Source organism: Nyctereutes procyonoides, unplaced genomic scaffold (assembly GCF_905146905.1).
Source record: "Nyctereutes procyonoides isolate TBG_1078 unplaced genomic scaffold, NYPRO_anot_genome, whole genome shotgun sequence".
In the NCBI taxonomy this organism is placed as follows: Eukaryota; Metazoa; Chordata; class Mammalia; order Carnivora; family Canidae; genus Nyctereutes; species Nyctereutes procyonoides.
In genome coordinates, this window is record NW_026575137.1 from 15403535 (window position 1) to 15429656 (window position 26122).

Sequence of the window (26122 nt, forward strand, 5' to 3'; positions counted from 1 at the left end):
ACTCGGGGCATCAGGGCCAGTCGGAGTGGGAGCCAAGTGGAGGGAGGGCGCGACCTTCACAGGAGGAACGAGGTCAGACAGCTGGGGAGGCGCCGGGCAGGAGGGAGTGAAGGGGGTGGAGAGAATGAGACGCTGGAGCTTCCTTCAGGGTGAGTACCGCCGCCGGGGGCGGAGGCGGGGGCGGAGGCGGAGGCGGTGGGCGAGGGCGGTGTGAACGCTTCCGACGGCCTGAGCCTCCGGGGGAAAGAGCAGACTGTCCCACAGGACTTCGCTCGGCAGAAGAGCGGGACGGGCGAGGGAGAGGGAACCTCTGGGCAGAACGGAGAGAATTGCTTGAAAGAGACAGGAGATCTTGGCCATTGCTAAGCCGCAGAGACCTGAGAATAAATGAAATGGTCCTGGCGCACCTGATCCGGCGTGTGCGGTCCAGTTCAGCCCCCGGCCACGTGGCAAGCACCCTCGGTGTGCTAGACCCGCAGCACACGGACCGCCCGAGGCTGTCCCAGGTATAAAGCTACTTCCTAAAGTTTGGGAACCCACCCGGGAACCGAGCGGATGGGGTGGGGAGTGGCTGCTGGCGAGAGGGCCGCAGGGCCATATTCTCAAATTCTTTTTTTTTTTTTTTAAGTCCCAGCTCCTCCGCGAGGGCTCTGGGGCTCAGAACCGAGGATGGACTCAGCTCCTTCTTTTTTTTTTTATTTTTTTATTTTTTTATTTTTATTTATTTATGATAGTCGAGAGAGAGAGAGAGAGAGAGAGAGAGAGGCAGAGACACAGGCAGAGGGAGAAGCAGGCTCCATGCACCGGGAGCCCGACGTGGGATTTGATCCCGGGTCTCCAGGATCGCGCCCTGGGTCAAAGGCAGGCGCCAAACCGCTGCGCCACCCAGGGATCCCATATTCTCAAATTCTGAGGGCTTGTCCCGCCCCTTGAATTTGATTTAGCAGGTCAGGGCCGGGCCTGAGAATCCCCATTTCTGAGGAGCTCCAGGAGCTGTTGCTGCTGCTGGTTCCGGGACTGCAGCGAGAACTGCCTGAGGCGATGCTGTGGGGCTGGGAGTGAGCCCATGGGAGAGCCCGGGCTCCCCTCCGCCTTCCTGCTCCATGAGTCTCCAGGTCTGACCGCGGGGCTTCCGTCAGTTGCTCTCTGGCCTTCTCACCATAACGTTAACCACCCCTTGCAGCTTCTGACTCTTAAGGCAGGGTCTGAAAGGCTGCTGCTTCTGAAGGGAGGTAGAGGAGGGGAGCCCTCTTCCACCTGTTCCCAGTCTCCCCGTCCCCTCAGCCTGCCTCCTGTGCCAGGCCCTGGGTCCCTGCTTCTCATAATAACAGAAAAAGGTTCCTAGTTTCTACTTGGCTGCTACAGAGAGGCCTCCCTCAAGTACCTGGAGATAGGGTCGAGTTCTGAAACTCTGAAATCCACCCTTAAAGGATCAACTCGGAAGCTGAAAGGATGGCCTTTGCTAACAGACCTCTTCAGTAACTTCATTAAAAGATTAATGAGAGAGAGAACACCCAGACCTGGAGGCAGTGGGGTTTGGTCAGTCAGAAAAGTCAAAAGGGAGTTACAGGAGCTAGCTGGGACAGAGAGTATCCCGGCTTTGGCCAGGGGCACATCAAGGAACAGACTTCTAAAAGTATGGTTTCATTGGCAAGCCCATTCCTGATGTGGCGATAGAGGCATCACATTTTTTTAGCCCAATTTTATAAGTTGCTTGATTCATCTACCTGTCGTTGTTCTGACTCTCATTTACCTCCTGGGGTAGTCTCTGCAGGGAAAGAAGACACTGGGTCTCTCACACTCTGGGAAAACAGTCCTTAGGAAAGTTCTAGTTCTTACTGTAGGTAATCTGTGGATATTTTGACTTTATACGTGTAAATTGCCCTGGGTAACATTGACATTTTCACAATATTAATTCTGCCAATCCATGAGCATGGAATATTTTTCCATCTCTTTGTGTCTTCCTCAATTTCTTTCAGAAGTGTTCTATAGTTTTTAGGGTATATTTTGAGAACCATTTGAATGGTAAATGGTTCTCCAACCTTTTATTTTCAGGTTGTAGGTGTCCTTCTGTCTAAAATGAGTCTCTTGTAGACAGCAAATAGATGGGTCCTGCTTTTTTATCCAGTCTGAAACCCTGCGCCTTTTGATGGGGTCATTAAGCCCATTCACGTTCAGAGTTACTATTGACAGATATGAGTTTAGTGTCATCATGATATCTATTTAGTCCTTGTTTTTGTGGATTGTTCCACTGAACTTCTTCTTAAAGGGGAGTTTTAAGAGTCCCCCTTAAAATTTCTTGCAGAGCTGGTTTGGAGGTCACATATTCTTTCAGTTCCTGCCTGTCTTGGAAGCTCTTTATCTCTCCTTCCATTTTGAATGAGAGCCTTGCTGGATAAAGTATTCTTGGTTGCATGTTCTTCTCATTTAGGACCCTGAATATATCCTGCCAGCCCTTTCTGGCCTGCCAGGTCTCTGTGGAGAGGTCTGCTGTTACCCTAATATTCCTCCCCATGAAAGTCAGGGACTTCTTGTCTCTTGCTGCTTTAAGGATCTTCTCTTTATCTTTGGAATTTGCAAGCTTCACTATTAAATGTCGAGGTGTTGAACGGTTTTTATTGATTTTAGGGGGGGAATCTCTCTATTTCCTGGATCTGAATGCCTGTTTCCCTTCCCAGATTGGGAAAGTTTTCAGCTAGGATTTGTTCAAATACATATTCTGGCCTTTATACATTTTTCAGGAAGTCCATTTGAGTCAGCCGCTAAGAGATGGCTCTGTTCTCAACATGCTGATGAAATAAGGTTTCTGAATCTGCCGGGTTGAATACTCCTACCAGAGCCCAGACTGGGACATTCACTCAGGAGACTGCCTAGTCTTCCCTACTATTTCCCAGGACATGTGGTAACAGGGTATGATGATAGGGAGCTGCAACCCACCTGAGGGTCTAGAGGAGGGTACTCGGAGATGATAACATATGAGTTGTATCTTAAAAGGCTGAGTAAAGGTTTGTAGATAAACAGAGATGGGCAAAGCATTCCCAGTGTGATCCAGGGAACAGAGAAGAGAATTAGCGATGGTGAGTTGTGGGAATAACAAATTTAAGTTGAAGAATGGGTGGAGAAATAGGTAGGGGTTAAATCAAGGAGAGTCTTGAATCTCACAGGTTAAAAAAAAAATGGGGGGGGTCATTTGAGTTCTTTAAGCAAGAGAATGACAGGGCAAATTTGGTTTTACCACTCCAGCTCTAGGGTTCAGTATGATTTCAAGGAGTGAATCCAGAGGCTGTTAGGAGGTTATAGTCCAAAAGAAAAGATAGCTACAAATTATTATAGTGCAGAAGAAACATTTCAGAAGCAAATACCAGCAGGATTTCATGTTTGGACACATAGTATCAAAGGAAGCTTCGATTAGGGACATAGAAGGTGAGGAGGGACACCCAGATTCTGGTTTGGGTGTCCAAGTAGATGGCAGTGCCATGAATTCACATATGAAACTGAGGGGAGAGCATCCCGGGGTTTGTTTTATAGACTCTAAGGGATATGGAATTAAGTAGAATGAAAGTAATAACGCTAGTTTTGAAAGTGCTAATTTTGAGGTATGTGTGAGATTTCCCAGTGGAGATGTTCAGCATTTGGTTTTATATAGTTTCTAGGTTCTCAAGAGGAAAAGTCAGTGCTAGACTTAAAGATTCGTAAGTTCTCCACATAGATGTGGTAAAGTCTGAGACTGAATGAGCTTGCCCAGGCAAGACAGAGGACAGTGGTCCAAGGAAAAATTTCTAGGCAGCAACTTTTAGTGGGTAGGTAGGCAAAACCCATGAGGTGGACCTAAAGTCCCACCATCAGAAAAGAGAAGCGGAATGGAAAGGCTTCAAGAGCCAAGGGAGCAGTTTCAAGGAGGGGGGCAACTCCCAAAAGAGATCCAGGAAATAAAGACTTGAAAATATCCATAGGATTCTGCACAAAGGTAGTCTTCGGCAGCCCTGGGAATGATGGTCCATGGGGTGTGGCAGGAGTGAATAAATGGGGAAGAAGAGAAGACAGAGTCTGGATCATTCTTTCACATGGCTTGCAGAGCTTCTCCATCCTGAGATGCTGGTGTAGACCACAGTCATTTCAGGGGGCCACTTTTTCTTTCTGCCTCCCCTCTTGCCTGGGAGTAACATGATTGAAAGCAAAAGCCCTAAAGTAGACAGGAGAACCTCCAAAACTGATACGGGTAGAGGATTCAGGGGTGTTCCTTTCCCCAATGTCACTCCACTTGCCCTACTGCTAACCCTTTGCATCTTTTTGCTTCCCTCCGTTTGTGGATGATAGATTCCAGTCTCTCATTTCAGCAGAGATCCCTTCCCATGGCGGAAGCAACAACCCAGGGGGCGCCACAGAAATGATGATAGCTTTCATTGATGCAACCTAGCTGGGGAACAGGAGTGAGACCATGTGTTAACCCTCTGAATCTGTGTGCTTTCCTGAGCCCCTTCCCCTTTAGTTAGTGGCTCTGTTCTGATTTCCTCATACTTGGTCTAGCCCCCCAATATTATTAAATATGAGATTCCTCAATACTCCCAGGGGCCCAGGCTTGTTCCTGATGCACCCCCACTGGACAATGGGGGGCTTTCTGGACAACAGACTGAGCATGTGACTTCAGACTTCTCTCAAGTACAGTCCTTTGACTTCAGAGTGAAGGGAAGCCCCAAGATGTCCTTCCCTCCTCAATCAAATTTGAACTCAATTAAAATATGTCCAATTCTTCTAAAGGAAGGCTCGTCTTTCATCCAGAATCTCCCCGGGCTCTTAAAAGCAGGGAAGAATGAATAAGAAGTGGGCCCCTTCCCTTCATAGCTCCCCACGCTGCACCAGGTCTCAGCCGGGATCCAGAGTCTTCCCCATTTACCACCACCCCAGAAGGAAAAGGGAGTTCTACTTAGCCTCTAGCCTTGAGCAGATTCTGCAAGTTCTGTCCCAGCCCACAGGGTGTGACCTCTTACCCAGGCTCTTTAAGCTTGTTAGAAGAGAAGACAAAAGAGCAGGAGGTGGTAGAGAACACTAGATTTACTGGTGGACCTTTTGTTTGTTGTATGAAAGATTTGAACAAACCCGAAAGCAAAGGGCCAATGGACTAGAGAGACTCAAGACACAGGGGAGAAAAAGTTAATGACAGAAGTAGGTCCTGGAGGAGAGAAGGGATGGGATCACTCACAGAGGGGCTGGCTCCAAACAGGAAGAGTAGACTCATTCTTGAAGAAACCAGCAATGCTGATGTAACAGAGAATCTGATGGGCCCAAGCACATCTGAATTTTAAATGGATCCTCAGTTCTTTAAGAAACTAGGGAATGTCTACATGGTGAGAGCCACTCATACATACTACATTTAACCCTTACAACAACCCTATGAGGTAGATATTGTTCTGATTTTACATTGGAGGAAGGAGCCTCAGAGAAGTCAAGCAACATGTCCTAGGATACACAGTTTACAAGCAGACCTGGGCTCTGAATCCAGGCCTGTTTTAGCACATGCTCTTTATATGAATGACCTTATGTTGCCCCATGGTGCCTTAGAGAAAAGTAGAAGGAGTTGTGTCTATTGGAGAAAGCCCATGTGGGTGGTATTAGGGTACAGTGAATTTTAAAATTTCTGAAATCACCACAGGGGTGTTATCTGCGTGGTATAAGCTTGTTCTGGAATCTAGTTCTGGATCCTGTTCTGGATTCTAATTTGTCTAGAAATTTGTCCAACTGCAGCAAATAGCATAGGCCCACGTAGGGCCTCAAAGAGTCAGGGAAGAGCCTGGTTAGAATTTGAATTAAAAATCCACAAACAGGGGTACCTGGGTGGCTCAGTTGGCTAAGTGTCTGCCTTCTGCTCAGGTCATGATCCTGGGGTCCTGGGATAAAGCCCTGCATCGTGCTCCCTGCTCAGCAAAGAGTCTGCTTTTCTCTGTCTTTCTCCCCTTCTCCACTGCTTGTGCTCTCTCACTTTCTCTCAAATAAATAAATAAAATCTTTTTTTAAAAGTTGGCAAACAATCTCCAGATTTTGTACCTTACATTCATTACAGAGAGTCTTTGTGATGGTCAAAAATATGGGAAGGCTAAAGAAAATATTTGCAGTCCTGGAAGTTCTTTTTATTTTATTTTATTTTAATTTATTTTATTTTATTTTATTTATTCATGAGAGACAGAGAGAAAGAGAGAGGCAGAGACACAAGCAGGCTCCATGCAGGGAGCTCGACGTGGGACTCCATCCCAGGACTCCAGGATCACACCCTGGGCCGAAGGCAGGCGCTAAACCACTGAGCCACCGAGGGATCCCCTATAGTCCTGGAGATTCTTAACCAGTAACCATAACTAAATCCCATGAATTAAATGATCATCTCTCAAACTGGTAATAGTGGCTGCATCTAGGAAAAAGGACCTAGGGGAGCATCCAGGGGATATTGGTTTATGTACATATTGCATCAAATACATTTAACATTGTATGTCTACATGATGGCAGACTTAGTTATTAAATGCAAAGTCCTCAGGTAACACCACCAAAAGGCAGGACTTTCATCTGCCACAGTTCTCCTTACACACAGTTTCTAGAAGAGCAGTCAGACACCAAGAGCAGTCAGACACCAACAACCCTAAGTGCAACGATCTTTGCGCTGCCGTTCAGAGATGCCCACCTCAGCATTGCTCTGTGGAACAGCAAGGAAAGATGCTCCAGGGAAGAAATCTCAGTTTTCTTTTGGAACCATGAATGTTCCAGGACTGAATGTGGGAAAGGGAAGCAGGTTTATGGGCTCACATGGCTGTTATATAGGCTTGCTGCTGAAGTTAGACCAGAGATCAAGAGATCAAAGGGTCAATGATGCGAATGCAGGAATTTAGTGATAAGTAAAAGAGAGAGTAAGGACACTCCAGGGAAAGGTTTTAAAGAAAGTGTCTGGAAATATTGGAAAAGACGGCTAAAAGGGTATGTTGGAGCCACTTTGTGGGAATTATGTACCTCCTCATATATTCTACCTTTTCCACAAAGCCACTTGGAATTGTCCCAGAAGAAAGAATTTTGCTTTCCTTTGCCTTGATGAGCTTAGACTTGGAATTCCATTAGCTACCCCTCCCCACCTCTTAATTTATTCTAAAATATTGCACACCTCCTGTGTGTTGAGCTTTGTTCTAGGTTCTTAGGAATATAGGGGTGAATAAGAAGGATAAGACCATTCTTTGCTTTCTGATGCAAGCAGTTAGAAAATAGAAAATATTAGGTATTACAAAAGATGAAATCAAAACCAGAGTGTTGAGTTAGAATGTGCAGGCTACTTTAGATTAGGGTGGTTAGCAAAGGCCTCTCTGAGGAGGTATGTTTAAGCAGAGACCTAATTGAGGAGAAGGAAACAGCATTTGAAGGCCTGGGGATGAGCATTCTAAGGCAAAGGGAACAGCAAATGCAAGCTCTTCCTAAACTAAGAAACAAGGACAATGGCTTGAGTGAAGTGAGCAAGGGGAGGGAGGCATGGAGGGAAAAGGCTGGAGAGATGGGCTCTGATGAGGGTGAGGAGCCTGATTTTACTGTAAGGGCAATAGAGAGCCTCTGAAGGTTCTAGACAGAAGACAGACGTGATGCTATTTATGGGTCAATAATTCTCTGTCTATGATGTGGAGAAGAGATTATAGAGGGCAGAGAATGAAATCAGAGACATCAAGAGGTTATTGCAGTATAATTCAGGGGCTAGGCTTGAGTTAGGTGGAGCTAGAGGTAGAAGGGGAGAAATGGTGAGATTCAGGATATGTTTTGGAGACACAGTTAACACAGCTTGCTGATAAATTAGGCACAAGATGTAAAAGAGAAAGGAATCAGGGATCATTTTGAGGTTTAGAACTGGGCAACACGAAATTTCTTTATTTGCTGCTGCTATTATATACCTTAAGAAAACTTAAAATTTTATTTTTTTTATTTTTAAAATATTTATTTATTTATTTATTTATTTATTTATTTGTTTGTTTATTTATGAATGAGAGAGAGAGAGAGAGAGAGAGAGGCAGAGACACAGGCAGAGGGAGAAGCAGGCTCCATGCTGGGAGCCCGACGTGGGACTCAATCCCGGGACTCCAGGATTGCGACCTGGGCCAAAGACAGGCCCTAAACCACTGAGCCACCCAGGGATCCCCAAAAACTTAAAAATTTAAATTATAAAAGGCAATATGTATTCATGTAGAACACCTAGAATACAAAAAGTAAAATTGAGAAATATAAAATATTTGTGACCCCATAATTCACAATTACTACTAATTTTTTGGTACATTCATTTTTTTCTAATCTTTTTATTTTGGAGGAAAACATTTTCCCATGTAATAAAATAATACATATTAATTAGGAAAAATACAGAAAAAATACACATGAAAATTAAAATCACCCAAGTATAACCAGAATTAATATTTTTATGAATGATAGATACATATGTAGTCAACTTACTTTGTTTTTTTTTTTTTTTTTTTTTTTTTTTTTTTAAAGGAGACAGAACATGAAGACTCCTTTTTTTTTTAAATTTTTATTTATTTATGATAGTCACACACAGAGAGAGAGAGAGAGAGAGAGAGAGAGAGAGAGAGAGAGAGGCAGAGGGAGAAGCAGGCTCCATGCACCGGGAGCCCGACGTGGGATTCGATTCCGGGTCTCCAGGATCGCGCCCTGGGCCAAAGGCAGGCGCTAAACCGCAGCGCCACCCAGGGATCCCTAGTCAACTTACTTTGAACACTCTTAATATATTGGTTTGTTTTTGGGTTTCTTAAAATTTTTATTTGCTATGAATTTTTTCTTGTTATCACCACAATTATTTTTAAAATATTATTTTATTGGTGTGTAGGCGCTTATTCTTGATCTCTGTGATATTGTCACATGAGCCACACTTTGCTAAAGGTACCCAGGTTGCTGAATTTTAGGAAGTTTGCCTTCACATTAACCTTCTTCCCCTCCCACTCCTCTTTAGAAATAATTGACTTGAATCTTATACTTGCCCAGAGAAACCTAAGCATTATATGGGGTCTTCTCATCCAAGCCTCCCTGTGCCACCCCTCTACCATCACCACCACCCATCCACCCCCATGAAGGAGCAGGGGCCAGCCTGGCACAGCCCTTGGTGGTGACCTGCCTGACATCATTATTTGCAACGCAAAAGAAGACATACGTGGATATGTTGCAGATGAATCGTTGCATGAGCTTTCAAGTATAACTTTTTTTCCAGGAATGAGTTCCATCCAAGTGACTAGTTTTAAAGCACATGCCCTCCCAATATTCCTGGAACCATCTGCTAACAGCACAGGCAGGGTCTTGGCCACTCACCATGGAAAGCCACTTGGAAGACCCTACCTCATAGCCCAGGCCCCTCCTGGAAAGGGACGTGGGGGTTTTCCTCCAGTCTCCAGCCTGGTTCTGAACTGCCCTCCCATCAACCCCACTCCTGACCTCATCTTCCTCCATCAGTCTCCCCACCTTTAAACAGACATGAGATAAGGCTGATTGATATTACTTGCTCATTTCAAGGAGGTAGATAAGAAAGCCCAGTGCTACCTGGAGAGAGATACTTGGTGCCTGCTTCATGATTAATCGACTGATTGATTGATGAAAGATACGTTCTTTTCATTTACATCATTATAATTACGTTCTTACCATAGGTGAAGAGTGCTGTGGTTGTTAGCCAGAAGAGAATTTGATTTATTTTTAAACTACAGATGAATCTGAGTTTTTATAATCATCAGAGCCTGAGCAACTGCCACAGCAAACATGCTTCAGCTGCATGAGTCTGAACTGCTGCAGAGTAGAAAGCTGACGGATAATAATACTTTATATTTGCACCATATGATATGTTTCCATGCACTCTCTCTCCCAAATTATCACATTTGCTCATGACAACAACTTGTTGAGACAGGCAGAGATGATATTTTTATTTCCAATTTATGGGCTTAGTTCATCAAACATTTATTGATCCCTTTTTATATACCAGGTCCAATGCAGGGCACTGATGCTATTGAGGGAAGGATTATATAGTTTCTACCCTCAAATTGCTCACAGTCTAGTGGGAGCCACAGAGATAGCAGCTAACTAAAGTATGATGTGGGGAGGAGTGTGCAAATGGCATGAAGCAAAATGTTATTGGCACCCAGAGGGAAGAGTAGGGAGGGCAAGGAGAAATAAATGTCACTTAGTACCACTAAGGGCCAGGTCCTGGGCTAGGGTTTTGATAGTCAGGTGTAGTCCATAGACTACTCACACTTAGGTTACCTGGGAGTTTGGTAGAAATAGAGAATCTCAGGCCCCACTCTAGACCCACCGGTTCAGAGTCTGCATTTTCACAAGACATTTGAGACATCTCTATGCCCATTAAAGGTTGAGGTGGGGCCTGAGATTCTGTAGGCTAGGTGATTTACAGATTTTATTTCATTCACCACCCAGCAAAATAGATATTATTAGCTCCATATTATAGATAGGAGATGGAGTTACATAATTCTGTCCATGTTGCACAGCTATGTCATGGAGCTGGAATTTGAACTCAGGCCTCAAGGGCTCCAGGCTACATTCACTACTCTGTACTGTTTGTTACTCTCTAGGAGTCTCAGAGAGGCTCCACAGAGGAGGTGATGTCTGTGCTAAACTTAGGAGGACCTCTTCAGGAGGAGAGAGGCATTCCAGTCAAAATACCACTTGAGCGAATGCTTGGTATAATGCCAGAACAGGGCCTGTTGCCAAGTAAGGTGAGCAAAGATGATTGGAATCAAATTCTAAAGGGCCTTGAATGCTACCCTAAGGAAACTGAATGCATCCTGTGAGCAGATTTGGCGGCCTGCTGTGAATTGTGATTATGGGCAGGTTGCCTGTGTCAGGAGCACAGCTCTACCACTTGCCAGCAGGTTGTAGGCTGAGTTCTCTGGAAGCAGACACCTAGATAGAATTTGGAACACAAGATGGAATCAATGTCTATGAGGGGAAGAGGGAAGAAGCAGAGCTGGCCAGAGGAAGAAGTCAAAATCTCAGGGAAGCTCTGAGTGAGGACGGCCTCTCCCAGCTGTCCTGTTTTGGGCTGAAAAGGGCAGGCCTTTATCCCACCTTGCCTGGCCACCAGCTGCCCAGGCAGGACATGACCTTGGATGATGTGGGGTCTCTGCAGCCGGGCAGACCCCAAGAGAGGAAGCTGTCTGTTGATGGTGGAGTGACAAGTCCTTGTCTCTGTCTGCCACAGGCAGTTCCCTTATTTCTGCATTTCTGTTCCTTTGCTGGCAAAATGGAAATATTAGTTGTAGACTCCTCATGGGGTAACTGGGGGATTATATGCCTGGCATATAACTCAGGATGCTAGTTATTATTATCTGCCCTGATGAGATATTCGCTGTATGCTTTCTCCTTTGGGAGGACTCAGATTTTTAAAATCTGAGGAATATAAGAGGGTCATGCCCAATTCCCAGCTTGCCACTGAGAATTCTTACTCTTTCCCCCAGTGTTCCAGGTCTTACCGTTTCTCAGGACATCCTGGTTGAGTTAAGTTGTGTGAGGCAAAAGGAAAGATTTGGGCAATTTAAAGCAGGGGAGCACCATGTCAGACTTGAAGTTTGAAAAGATCTTGTGAGTTGAATCATGGAGGATGGACTAGAGGGTATATTACCTGGGTATACACTATGTTTCTGTGACACAGAACTCAAAATAAGACAAACAAGAGAGTTTCTTTCTGAAAGTGAGTGGTCCATGTGAAAAAGTGAGTGGTCAAGGGCCACAGAGGTGGCACTACTCTATGAGGCCACTCAGGAATCCAGGTTCCTTTTAATCTTATTAACCTTTTAATCCCTTAGGACAGTGGTTCTCAAAGTGCAGTCCTTGTACCAGCAGTATCAGTATCACAGGGGAATTCACTAAAAATGAATGTGGATGGGGTCCAGCAACCTGTGTTTTAATAAGCACATTGGGTGATTCTGATGAACACTCAAGCTTGAGAAACACTCACCTAGGATTGTGGCCCCATCAACCAGGTCAAACCTGTGCGACCAGCCTACAGGAAGGTGGAAAGAAAGCCAGAAGAGGGCAAACCATTCCCTTTTCAAAGAAAATGCCTAGGAGCTTAACACATCACTTTTGCTGACCTCCTATTGGCTAGAACATAGTCATGACCACATGGCTTACCTAGCTGTAGGGAACCTTGGGAAATGTAGTCACTAACTGGGCAGTTTATATCCAGTGAAAACTGGGAGGTTCTCTACCAAAGAAAAATCAAGGAATGGATTCTGGTGGAGAATTAATAGCCTTTGTCACTATCGCATTAGGACAGGCAAAAAAAGTGAGGGTAGGACTAAAGCAGTGGGTATATTTGCGAGAGAAAGGAATGTAGGATTTGAGAAATAGATTCTCTTTTGATGACAGTTTTGATCTTATGGTGAGAGAGGAGGGAGAAGCAGATAGCTCCTAGGTTTCTCTGTAAGTAGACAACATTAATGTGATGTTAATGGGACAGAGATTCTAGGGGAAGCGAAAGGAGAGGATAATACAGCCTTGTACTAAACATAATGAATCTGAGATGACTGGAGACTATCCAGGTACATATCCAACTCTGTAGGCAGTTGGAAATACTTGTCCAAGGACCCTGGGAATGCTTGGTGCTGGAGGCAGGGAGTTGGCAAGTTCCATGGTAGTCAGAGCTTGGATGTGAAGAGGACTGTCCCAAGCGTGACATGAAAAGAGGGATTGGTGCTGGGGAACACTGGCACTCAAGAGGCAATCCCTGAAAGAGACATGAATAAAGAGTGGTCAGAGTGATAGGAGGGCCAGAGATCAGGAGATTAGAGAGGTCAAGGAAGAAAGAAGGAGCTGTAGGGCCAAGGCAGGTGCTAGTGCTAAATGCTGCAGCAGTAACACATAGGACCAATGCTTGGAAGTGATCTTCAGTGACAACTCAGAAAACAGAGATTCAGCTTAAAGGATATGCCAGGGTTCCATAGCTGGTGGCAGAGCCAGTACTAGCCGTGTGTTCTGGTTCTTCCTATTAGGAGGGACCCCGGCAGCCACTGTTGCTCTCTTCCTAAGACTATGCCCACACAGAAAGCCTCAGCATTCTTCCTGACACCGGGCTGGGCTCTAAAACTTGTTCTCTGGATTGTGATCCTCTGTTCATCTGTAGGACTGGTTTCCAAAATTATCGAGGTTCTTTCTGCCTCCTGTTTGCTTGAGCTGACCCACCCTGAGTCAATACACCAGGTTGGTTTATGGGCTTTTTTTTTCTTCTCAAGCATTCCACGGTCATGGCGCCTTTTGTCCTTGTGGCGTACCTTGCCCTGCATCTCAGCTTCAGAGCAATGTAAAATAGTTGTCACGCCCTTCTACCTACCATGTTCTGTCAGCCCACTGCTAGAAAGATGAGCCTGATGACTAGAAAGCCTGACTCAAGTGCAAATCCATGGCACTGCTGATCCTACCTGCCACAGATTTTTAAAGTGCAGGCAGCTTGCTTTGCTAAAGGCATCAGACACCTGGGTCAAGGACAAAGCCCACCAATGTGACTTTGTGCTCTAGGCTACCTGTTGGTCCTGAGGTTGCTCTTGAAGTTGGCACCATACAAAGTTGTTCATCTCCAAAGTGCTCAATTTGATTTTTATTATTTTATATTCCTAAATTTTTGACAATTGTGCATCAGGGGGCTTTCAAGTTAGCTGAATTCTATGGAAGCTTCCAGCATCCTGCTCCTGGCGAACATTTTTGCCTGTTGAAAGGATCCTGCAGCTACAGGCAGACTCTGACCATCTACCAACAGGCTCACTGTCAATCCTGAGCTATGTGATGACTGTAAAGTGGCCTGAGTTTTTATATATCTTGTGAGACCTCTATGGGAACACAGTCATAACGATACAGCAGTTCCCATCTTGAGTACTGTTGATAGTACTGTTGACTGATTTTATTTCCTATTAATATGAACTAGATTCTTGATGACCCAAAACAAACATTCACACATTCCTCGTTTCATGTAAAAGCAAAACTTCAAAACGTAGATCAAATAAACCAAGATCTGTTATGCTTCTGTGCACTCTTGTAACAGGTGAAACAGACAGGACTCTGTCAACTTTGACATGTTGGATGACCTTGAGAATTCAGTGATTTCCTATGTCCTAGAACAAAGGTTAGTGGTTGTCAGCAGAAACAAGGCATATATACCACTGCTAAATACTACTGCTAGTTCTAAAATATATATATTGAATTGGCTCACACTTCATTTTTTGCTGCTACCACCAAAGTCCAAGCCATCATGACACTATCACTGACATGGACTATTAACTAGTCTCTTTGCTTTCATTCTAACCCCCTCCACCCATTTTCTACACTAAAGCTGGAGTTGTCTCATAAGTGAATTGGACCATGTCATTCATCTGCTTAAAACTTACCTGTATTTCTTCTCATCTCAGAGAAAAATCCAAGCTCATCACCATGGACTAAGAGGCCATATGTGATCTGGCCACTGTCTGACTGTCCCATCTCATGTTTTACTGCTCTCCTCTCCCTTATAATAATCTGTCTACGCTAGCTCTCTTCCACCTTATAATGATCTATCCATACTGACTTTTCTGTTTCTTGAACACAGGGCCACCATGTGCAGACATGCAGGTTGTGCACTGTGTAACTCCAGGAGGGGCATTCAGTAGGCTGCAGGGTGAATGATGCCCCTGGAAATACACAGCATGGCAGCCCAGCTTATACATGCTGTGCTCTTCCCCACTGCAAGGTCTTGGTACTTGCTGGTGCTGCTTGGCAATCCATCTGCATGACTGGCTCTTTCTTGTCATCCACTGAACAAATATTCCACAGAGCACTACTTATAGCAAGCAGAACTGGCTACATAATTTGCAGAACCCAGTGCAAAATGAAAATAAGCTCAGTCTCAGCTTAAATGTCACTTTTCCAGAGGGGTCCTTCCTACCCAGCTAAGCCAAAGGAACCTTGATCAGTGTGTGAAGGCAAGCTAAGGACTCCCTCTCCTTTCCAGGTTAAAACATAGCAGTTTAAATTGCAGTTGAAACAAGGATCCTTGGTTCCACTTGCACTGTGATTTTAGGCTGAACATTCAATCAACATAAAAGGTTTTGTGTTTCTCTTTAATGAGGTTTTGGGCAGGTTCTCATATTTCTATAAATTGGCCTTCAAGGCAATGACAGGCCTCAAGCCAGGGAGAACTTCGGTATACAAAGATCAAAAAGGCTCCATTACAACATTGTAAATTGAAAAATGATACTACGGTTGGATTTTTTCTAATAAAAAACAACAATGCACATTTTATGGAGATAAAAATTTCATATATAGTAATGAATTCAATTGTATTTCAAAGTTTAGTAGAAATTACACAGTTACCAACTGGCTAGCACATATTTTCCTCTGCCTTTGGAAGTTCAAGTTTTTGCTTTTATGAATTAAAACAAAATTATTTAAGTATAATTTTATCCTTGAAAAGTCAACATTTTGTTGCTTGTAACACTGTGAACTCACTTATTTAAAATACAGTTAGTTCAATATATATTTATTGCCTTCATTCTCTAAGACATTTATTCATGTTGGATGACAAATTTCCAAGTATGATATTTGACTCAGAAAAAAAGGATGCAGAGAATAGCTTCTTTAAATATGAGATCTTCTCACCTTGTTTTTTTTTTTCTTCTTCTCACCTTGTTATGAGTTTCTCTCCTACTCCCAGGAATTCAATACACTCTGCCTGAATAACAGAAGAAGTAAAAACTTTAAGGATCTGTGACAGCAAGATAAGGCAAGCACATGTAATTTTCAGAGAGCCTACCATTCCCACCATCATCCTCTGACGAAGCAACACCATATGGGGCCTCAGATATGGTTTTCTGAAGTGAATTAGCCTTGGGTTACTGCCAGAAGCAAACTAGTAAAAATGCGATTCCTAAAAGCACTCGTAACCAAGGGAGAAACAGTTTCTGCCCCAAATTTTTGCTAATTTTGTAAAAGCAGACATTTAAAAGAGAGAGAGAGAGAGAGAGAGAGAGAGAGAGAGAGAGAGAGAGAGAGAAAACAGCCCTAAGAATGAAAGGAGTTTATACTTGTGTGATGTAAAGAATGAAAGAAAAAGCTAAACCTGCATACGGTGCCTCACTCAAGACAGCTTGTCTTAGGCTATTATGAAGGAGGCAAACCCCACTTCCTGCCTTTTTGCCCCACTTGCTTCCCAAAGGGTGTCCGATAAACTCATCTATACTAAAGTATAAATGACTAATAATGATTCATGGATTACCTTCTATAGTATTTGCTTTAAATAGGGAAATAGATCTTTTCCAAATGGCTGAAAGTTGAAAGTTTTTGTGGTAGAATTTCCTCAGAGCCTAGCAGTCAACCACAAACTAGTCAGTCTTGAGAGAGTTATCTGTTTGCTAGTCTTTCTCATCACTCAGTTGTAAAGACAAGACAGAGAGCTCCCCCAAATCTCTCACCCAGTTACTCCTAATATCAACATTTTATATTATTATGGTACTTTGTCGAAACCAAGAAACTAACATAGGTCCATTACTATTTTTTGGCGCTCTGGACTTTAATAGGGCTTCACCAGCTTTTCCATGTTTCTGTTTGATCCCACTGTCTTTTACACCCAGTCTCAATCAAGCTCTCATGCTCAGAATTCCACAAAAACAGCTCCTGTCAAGGTTATCAGTGACCATCTTTTAGTCAAAGAAGCTGCATGGCAGCCAGCAAGATGCCAAAGTCTTTCCTCGATACTCATTTCAGCAGCTTTGTTGAACGCAGCAGTTCACTCTCTCCTGCGAACCTGGGTCACTTGACTTTTCTCTTGGCCTCTTCACACCTCACTTCCCAGTTATTCTCGATTTCCCTTGCTCACTCTTATTCTTCTATCCTGCTAAGCAGTGGAAGGAACCAAGGCTCAGCCCGTGGTCTTCTCTTCTTTTCTCGATCAACACATTTCTCAGGTGTTCTCATCCAGTCACATGCTGGTGAAAGTCACCTATTTGTGATGACTCTGGTTCTTTGTCCCTAACCCTGATCCCTCTGAAGAACCACGGACTGACCTACCTAAAGCTGCCACTCAACACTTTCCTTGTGTTCTAATAGGAGTCTCAAACTTACACCTCCCACACTGAACTCTTGTGCCCTTGAACCTGCTCCTCCCCTGGTCTTCTCCACACGGCAGCTCCATTGCATCACTGGCTCAGGCCACAAATCTTAGAATCATTTGACTCCTCTTTTTTTTTTTCTACCCTACATCAAATCCATCAGCCAATCCAGCTCTGCCTTTGAAACTATCCTGATTCTAATCACTTTTCACTATATTCACTGCCAACCTCCTGGTCCAAGTCATCATCTTTCAACCCGGATAATTGCAATAGCCTCCAAACTGTTCATCTTGCATCTGTCCTTATCTTGCCCCTGCCTTCCCATCACCCCAATTTATTATCAACATATGGATACTTTTAAAGTATAAGTCTGATTATATTAGTGCTTTACTCAAACCTTCCAATGGCTTCTGTTCTTAGTCAAAGTAGAATCCAAAGCCATTACTGAGACTACAAGGTACTGCATGACCTGCCTCCTCCCCTCACTCTCTGATTAATTTCCTACTATGCTCTCTCCCATTTACCCCACTCCAGCCACACACACCTCCTTGCTTTTTTTTTTTTTTTTTTTTTCAATTTACCAAGCATGTTTTGCCTCAAGTCCTTGTACTTGCTATTGCCTCTGCTTGGAATGCTCTACCCCTAGATATCTGCCTGACTTGCAAGGCAAGGAGATAAGGTAGCAAGGTAGGGGGACCAGCTCCTCCAGGTTTTTCAGGGACTGTACTGATTTTAAATGAAAAGCCTTTTATCCTAGGATCTCCTTCAGTTCCCAGCAAATAGGGATAATTGATCACCTAACAAGGGTAGGTGTGTGTAGGGGGTTGCAAGCATTTAATATGTTGGTCACAGAAGGTCTCATGGACAAGGAGACGTTTGGGCAAAAGATTGACAGATGCGAGAGATTGGGTTTGCTATTCCTTAGTGTTGTATGATTCCTGGGTATCTGTGTACAGAATCTGTTGAGCACAGATAAAGGAAAACCTAGTGGTTATCAAAAATCCATCTTAAAATGTTGTTTTTAATGATTGAACTTTTAGATTTTATGAGATCTACAAAGAATAGTGGCCAATGAGGGTTTTGAGCACAGTAAACTTGGAATCTTGGCTCTACCGCATGACCTTGAGCAAGCTATTTAATTTTTCAAAGGCTGATTTTTCTCATTTGTAGGATGAGGATTATAAAAACCTCAAGGATTATTGTAAAGATTAGAAGAGTTATTATATATAAAATATTTTGAACCATTCTAGCACATAGCAAACCCTCAATTATAATCCATTATTTTTTTTCTCACCATGTTTTTTGGGGGATATTGCTATTATTCAATCTAAGTGCTATCGTATGCAGGACACAGGGATAATCAAGACCTACGGATAGGGAGTTATGGAGAAAGAAGGCTACAAAAGAGGGAGTATGAAAAATTAGAGTTAATTTAGATACTTATTTTTATTTTATTTGTTTGTTTGTTTTTAATTAGGTTCCACATTGGGTGTGGAGCCCAACATAGGACTCAAATTCATGACCCTGAGATCAAGACCTGAGCTGAGATTAAGAGTTGGAAGCTCAACCGACCAAGCCACCCAGGTGCCTCTAGGTAATTATTTTTAAATTATTTTTGAGATGACTGTACATTTATATTCAATTATAAGAAATAATAGAGATCCCATATATCTTCTACCCAGTTTCCCTCAATGGTAACTTCTTGCATTACTATGGTACAATGTCCCAAACAGGAAATTAATATTGATACAGTTCATAGTAGGTACTTATTTTGTTACTGAAACTAAGACTGTCATTTTCATGGGATTGAATGAGCAGTGCTTCCACCATGGGTGTGGGGAGGCTGTGGGCCAAAGACGATAGATCAAGAGTCCCTTCAGTGGTGGACTACTTCAGTTGGGGCTGCATCTTACTCTCTTTGCTCCAATCCACTTCATCAGACAGTGCTTCTGATAGGGTCACTTCTTAGCAATGTTCTCTTTTGTCTAGAGTATAATCAAAAGTTCCACTTACTCAGTGTTTACTATGACCACAGGCTCTGTGCTAAATACTTTTCATGCATTATCTCAATCTTCACAAAAGCCCTATAAGGTAGATGATGGTACTGTCTCCATTTTATAGATGATGAAACAGAAATCTAGTAAGGTGAAGCAACTTGCCCAGGTCATATGTCTAGAAAGTAGGAGAGCGGGGATTCAAACGTAGGACAGCCCGATTCCAAGGCTGTTCTAACCCCCTCTCCCCACAGACCCCTCCCACACTCATGACAGAATATAGTAGAAAGAGACTGGCCTATAACAAGTATTGTCTTTCCTTCCTCCATGAATTCACAGTTGAGTTGGGGAGGTAGACTATGAAAACCTACACGATCATACAAGGCAGCACATGGAAAGCACCAATCCAAGGTGCTCCAGGAACCCAGGGGGCAGAGCAGTTGGGAGAGGCTTTCTGTGGGAAGCAGATGGGGGAGATGGGCTGGGCCTTGAAGGTGGGTCCACATTTACACACGCGAAAGCCCATGTGCGGCCAAGCTCACATTCTGATGACACTCATGTTTGATTTCACCCTACCTTCCCACGTCTCCCTCCTCCCCTTTAACCACGCAGCTATGGGTAGACTTTCTTCAGAGTGCATAATAATCCTAAGAGCTAACACATGTAGAGTGCTCATAATGTGCTACTCACTCTTCCAAGTGTTTTACTTATTGTAACTCATTCAATCCTCACAACAACCTGTAACACAAGTACTGCTATTAGCCCCATTTTGCAGATGAGGATATTGAGGCATAGAGAGGTTAAGTAACTTGCCCAAGGTCACCCAGTTAGTAAGTGAGAGCCAGGATCTGTACCCACACTTTGAGTCTGGACACCCTGCTTCTGATCTCGGTGTCAGAAGTCCAGTATAATTTTTGCTTTCCTGCGTGTGAACCTTTACGGAGGTCCTGTCCTCTACTTTGCAAGTCCTTTTTACCCATCTCTATTTAGAAAACCTCGCCTAGTCAAAACTCAAGTTAAATAGCACAACAGCAATCACCATAAGGGGTGTGAGCACTTTCTGAGCAACAAACTTCTGTGATTGGCCAGAGCCCAGTGATCCATATTTCATTTTCACAATGATCCTGTGAGGTGTTTATAAATGAGGAAGCTAAGCCTCAAAGATATTGAATAACTTACTCAAAGGCTGAGGTTCCCATCCAAAACCTAAGTCTGCCTCTCTGTGGCTCATATCTCAAATCCCTCCCCTCACTGAAGCCCTCTTCCTGCCCTACCCAATAGTTATGCTCGTCTCTGCTTTGCACTGACCACATGAATCCTGCACCTATTTAGAAATCTGCACACATGCCCTTGATGAGCTTCTCAGTCACATGCCTCTGCAGCTAAGGGCGGCTCCAAATGGCTGGGGCCACAGGGCACACTTCATAGAACTTATAAACTCTATAAAGATTTTGAAGCTGGAAAGCACCCAGAGATAATCAGACCCACTGCCCATCGCAGGCTGAGTCTCATACAGTGACCCCTGGTCATTTATTCATTCAGCAAGGAATGCCTGCTATGTGCTAGCATGTCCTAAATAATGGGGATATAGAAATAAAGAGAACAGGCCAAACCCCTCATCTCCAAAAGGTTCCATTCTGGTTGGGGAAGATTGACAATAAACAAGTTAAAAAAAAATATAGGGACGCCTGGGCGGCTCAGCGGTTGAGCTCAGGGCATGATCCCATGGTCCTGGGATCGAGACACATATTGGGCTCCCTGCAAGGAACCTGCTTCTTCTCCCTCTGCCTATGTGTTTGCCTCTCTCTGTGTGTCCCTCATGAATAAATAAATTTTTTAAATCTTTTAAAAAAGTAAAAAATATATAGGATATTAAGCATTAGCTATATGCTAAAGAGAAAAAATAAAGGGCAGAAGGGGAAACAAAGAATGGTGTGTGTGTGTGTGTGTGTGTGTGAGACAGAGAGACAGACAGACAGACAGAGAGGTCTTAGGTTGGCCAGTGATAGCCTCTGAAAAGGATTTCTCCCTTAAAGTCTATCATCCACCGTTTGCTTGTATGTATCTAGCTACAGAAAGGTTGTTCCCTTAAAAGGCATTCATTCCATTTTTAGCAAGCTCTGATTGTTCTGAAGTTTATTGAATCTTCTCCCATGACTTCTACCCTTTGCCCTGAGTTCTGCTTTCAGTTACTATACCCAGCAAGCCTAATCCATCTCCTAGGACAGATAGCCCCTCCCCTGCTCTAGGACAGCTGTGTTTCCTTCCAGTAGTTTCCCCCAAACCCTCATAGCCTCAGTTCCTTCAGCTGCTTGCTGAATGACATAGTTTCAATACCTACCTCCCAGGTGGCGGCCCTCCTTTCAATGCACTGCCCTTTATCTAAGAAAGGATCATGGGTTGATCAGTGCAGAATATTCCAGAGTATTGCTCTCTGAATATGGACTCTGTACTACATAAAAACAAAACAAAACATGTTTTTAAGCTCTATCCTACTTAGAGCTCCATCTTCACTGGGAGAGCCAGTCTACCATCTTCAGAAGCTGGAAGCTAGGGGGAGATGTCCTGGAACCAGTGGAGGGGTAAGCCTTTCCTTCCTCAATGGACTTACATTCAGTGGGGGCTCTTACAAGGAGGCAAGAGGGAGTCCAAGCATAATTACTGAAATTTATTGATTATTAGATACATATCTTTTTCACATTTAACATCTCTGAAATTAAGAAGAGCAGCAAGGTGAGGAAGAACCTGCACTAGTTGGTGGGCAGAAGTCCTGGCAAGTAGGTATAACACATTGTTTTGGAAGGGAGCACATTGTTGGAGGAAGGGAGCAGAAGCCAAATAGCTTGTTGTAGTTTTTACTTATCTACTTAATTTCTTTTCTTATGAATGATTTTAAGCATCTTTTTATGTATATAAGAGCAATTTATATTTCTTTTATTTTTTTTAAGATTTTATTTATTTATCCATGAGACACACACACAGAGAGAGAGAGAGAGAGAGAGAGAGAGAGAATGAGAGAGAGGCAGAGACACAAGCAGAGGGAGAAGCAGGCTCCATGCAGGGAGCCCAACATGGGACTCGATCCCGGGTCTCCGGGATCACGCCCTGGGCTGAAGGCAGGCGTTAAACCACTGAGCCATCAGGGCTGCCCCTATATTTCTTTTAAATATCCTTTGTCAAACTTCCAATTAGCTTAAGGATGTTTTCCTTGTTGATTTCTAAAACTTTATATATTAAGGAAATTAACCTCTCGTGTCATACGGTACAACTGCTTTCTTCCCGTTTGTCATTTGGCTGACTACTTTATGCTATTTTTTTCTATGTAGAAAGTTTTGTGTTTTGAGTGGTCAAACATATCCATCTTTTCATTTTGGGCTTTTTTTCTTCTCCTTCTCCTCCGTCTTCATATATGTCATATTTAGGAAAGGCTTCTCCATTCTGACATTATAAAAACAATCACCCATATCATCTTCAACTATTTTTGTCATTTCACTTTTTACATTTAAATCTTTGATTCATCTGAATGGACAGTGTGCCATTCATTCTGGTACACCATTTATTGTTCATTTACTGTATGCCAGGCATAGTGTTCAGCATTTATATACATTATCATATTTAATAGTAATAATTATTATACCAATGGAATATTATGCCAACAGGGATGTTGAAGCTTAGCAAGGTGAGCTTGGACAAGATCATCTAGTAAGTGTCAGAATAGAACCCAACTCAGCCTGAGTTTGATACTTATGCTCTTCACTATAATATTTATAAGAGAGGCATCCTATTGTCTGAAAATCCCCAACTTCATCACCACACATTTTAGGAAAGATTGTTTTCAAGTATGTGATGACTACTGCCCATTCTATGAAGTGTAAGACACCCTGAGGTGGACTACTGATTGTCAGCCAAAGTCACTCTCCAGCTGTATAACTCATGCTCCTGCCTGGAAAGCTGAGGATTCACATTCTTCTCATAGCAAAATTATTAGATTAAGTTAACCAGACAGAACTGTGACTATTAAATCCTTGAATGTAAGAGTCCCTTGAACTTCCCCTGTCATGGGATAGTATAGATCCCAAAGTTTGATTGGGGTCCAACCTGCAAACTGAGCATAATTATTGAAATTTATTGATTCTTAGATACATATTTTTTCACATTTAACATCTCTGAAATTAAGATGCATTTTCTGATCAATGGTATCTTATAATTGCTGCTGGCCAGGCAACAGACAAGATGCAGCAGTGGCTGCCTGCACATATACCAACCTGCTTTAGATTTCTAAGGGCACATATGGACAACAGCAACTCATCATCTTTTCACTCAACAAACAATTTAAGCACCATTTTAGGAGGTAAAAAAATCCTGGTTGTTTTCTGAAATCTTCTGTTGACACGTTCTAAAAAGATTAAGGAGGACCTGTATTAAGATTTGGGGTAGAAAGTGCAGTCATTGGCTTGGAAGAAAATCCTTGGAAGAACTGTTGAAATAAATCCTGCCTTAGGGGCACCCGGGCTGCTCAGTCAGTTAAGCATCTGACTTTGGCTCAGGTCATGATCTCAGGGTCCCCGGATTAAGCCCCATATCAGGCTCTCCTCTCAGCAGGGAGTCTGCTTATCCCTCTCCCCCTCTCTCTCTGACCCTTCCCCTGCTCATGCATTCTCTCTCTCAAATAAATAAAATCATAAAAGATTAAAAAAAAATAAGTCCTGCATAACTGACACTCCTGGTGGCAAAGAGGACAGTTGTGCTTGGAAAAACAAGACATATATATACCCAACCTTGAAATGAAATGTATTTCAGAAGATTGGACTCCAAATGAGACATTTGAGGAATACTTCAACCTATTTATTTCTCTTGTATTTTCCTTCAGTAGTATGCACAATTGATGTGATAGAGTCTGTAAACTTTTTTTTAGTAACTCATAATCAATTAATTTTTTAAAACTAATCTAATCATCACCAATAGTGACTCCATCCTGCATTCCTGGCTTGATACTGATGGAAGTAATTGCTGAACAATCTTGGAAGAAATGGCCAAATCCATGATTGCTTGTGGAGTCTCATATAGAAATAATCCCAAGTCCTGGAACCTTCAGCATGAAAAATTTTTCTCATAAGGATTCTAAGAGTCTTGGTGGAAGACTAAGTCCTTTGACTTTGAAGTTCTTTTCCTGTGTGCCTCCAGTCAAGTCTGCTGACATGTTCTTCAGGGGTTTTCCCTTGTGACCGGTTAGTGTGACTCAAATTTGGTGAATCCCCCTTTCTGGCTCCATGGGTATTTTTCTGGTATCCTTAAAAACCTCCTTAAAAGCCTATTCCTGGGCAAGAGATAGTAGCAGTAAGTCAGGAGCTGCTACTATGCCACTATGTCTTCCTCAAAGAGCTATTAGAGTTCAAAAAGTTCTTTCAGTTATTATAAAATAAAAATGCTAAGTGATATGAAAGCATTGTGTCCTAGTTCTGTTGATGGCATTCCTTCCCTCTTTGTCAGTGGTACTAAGCCCTGGTGCATCTTGTAATCAGTGGCATCTCAGATTGGATGAAATAGGGGAGCTTCAGCTTTGGAGAGGTATAGGTAATAGAGCCAGTTAGAGAAGTACATGAGCTCATTTGGCTGTTGTTTCATAATTCTCATTTTGAATTCAATCTGTAGGAGACTAACTATATCAATGGATCTAATGAATTTCCTATGTTTCTACATTTTGTATTATGTTGTTAAGCAGGGTGTTCCTGTACTTACTTGTGTAACCAGGATAATAGGATTTTACCATGGTCCTTATTAAATTTCATCTTGCTGGCTCTGGCCTGTTATTCCCATCTGTCAAGATCATTCTAGATTATGATTCTCTAATTTACAGTATTAGCTATCCCCTCCTCTAGCTTTCTGCCATCCATAAATTTGATAAGCCCAATTTCTGTACTTTATCCAGCTTGCTAATAAAAATGTTAAGCTAGTCTGGTGCAATTTTGTAGACTCATGGCTGGCATCAGTGATTCCTTCGGGTTGGCATGAATCTACAGATGAAATCTTTCTGTATAGGCATTTTACCCAGTTGTGAGTCCATCCTTCTGTAATATAGTCCAATTTTTAGGCACCCAAGCTTTGATCTCAGAGTAGACCCCTCAAACCCTGGCTATATGACACTGGGCAAATTACCTGACAAATCTCTGCTGTTTCTTCATCTGTAAAATGGGACATTTTTTTTACTTTATAGGGATGGGTTGATATTAAATGAATACTCACAAAATGCTTCACATGGTTCTTGACATATAATAGGCTCTCAATAAATAATAATAGTTCTATCAGTTTTTTCAGATTTCTCCATCTTGCCCAATGCATATCATGAGATACATTGTCAAATGCTTAGGAAAAACAATATAAACTAACTTCATCATTCCACTGTTCTAGCAGACTGACCAAAAAAAAAAAAAAAAAAAAAAAAGGAAATGAGGCAAGTTTAATATGTGTATTCTTTTGTGTGTGTGTGTGTGTATTTTATAATTTATAAATTGACTATTTTCAACAATGGGTTAATACAGCTAAAAAAAAAAAAAAAGGAACATACAGATTTATTTGTAGTGACTCCAAGGTGACTCTTAATGATCAACACTGCATTTTTAAGTGCTTATAGACTTTGTTGACTCTTTCCAAAGTTTTGCTGAGAATCCATATAAAACCAACAATTTTATATTTTCTTAAATCCCCCTTTTTGCCATGTAATAGCAACCAATATTTGCCTATCTCCAGGTTTCCAGTGATTGCACCATTCTCCAGGACTGCTTACAGATTGACATTGGTGTTTGTATGATCACATCTGCAAATTATTTTATTATCCTATATGTATTTCGCAGGATTTGCATAATTAAACTCATTTGAGGCAGCTGGTACTCTCTTATCATCTCCTCATTTATTTTGGACTTCATTTCCTTATAACTGCTGTTGTTCTGTCCTTAAGAGTAGTGGTTAAAATCTTTAGGAGCACCTGGATGACTCAATAGTTAAGCATCTGCCTTTGGCTCAGGTAGTGATCCCAGGCTC

At 42.7% G+C, this 26122-nt stretch overlaps 1 long non-coding RNA gene across 1 annotated transcript; it reads left to right on the forward strand.

The window, feature by feature from the left end:
- Nucleotides 1–317: 317 nt before the first annotated feature.
- On the forward strand, nucleotides 318–24546 carry LOC129495795 (uncharacterized). The gene is made up of 3 exons (XR_008661612.1): nucleotides 318–506; nucleotides 18568–18684; nucleotides 24050–24546. It is a non-coding gene; the product is annotated as an uncharacterized LOC129495795 (long non-coding RNA).
- The last annotated feature ends 1576 nt before the right edge of the window (nucleotides 24547–26122 follow it).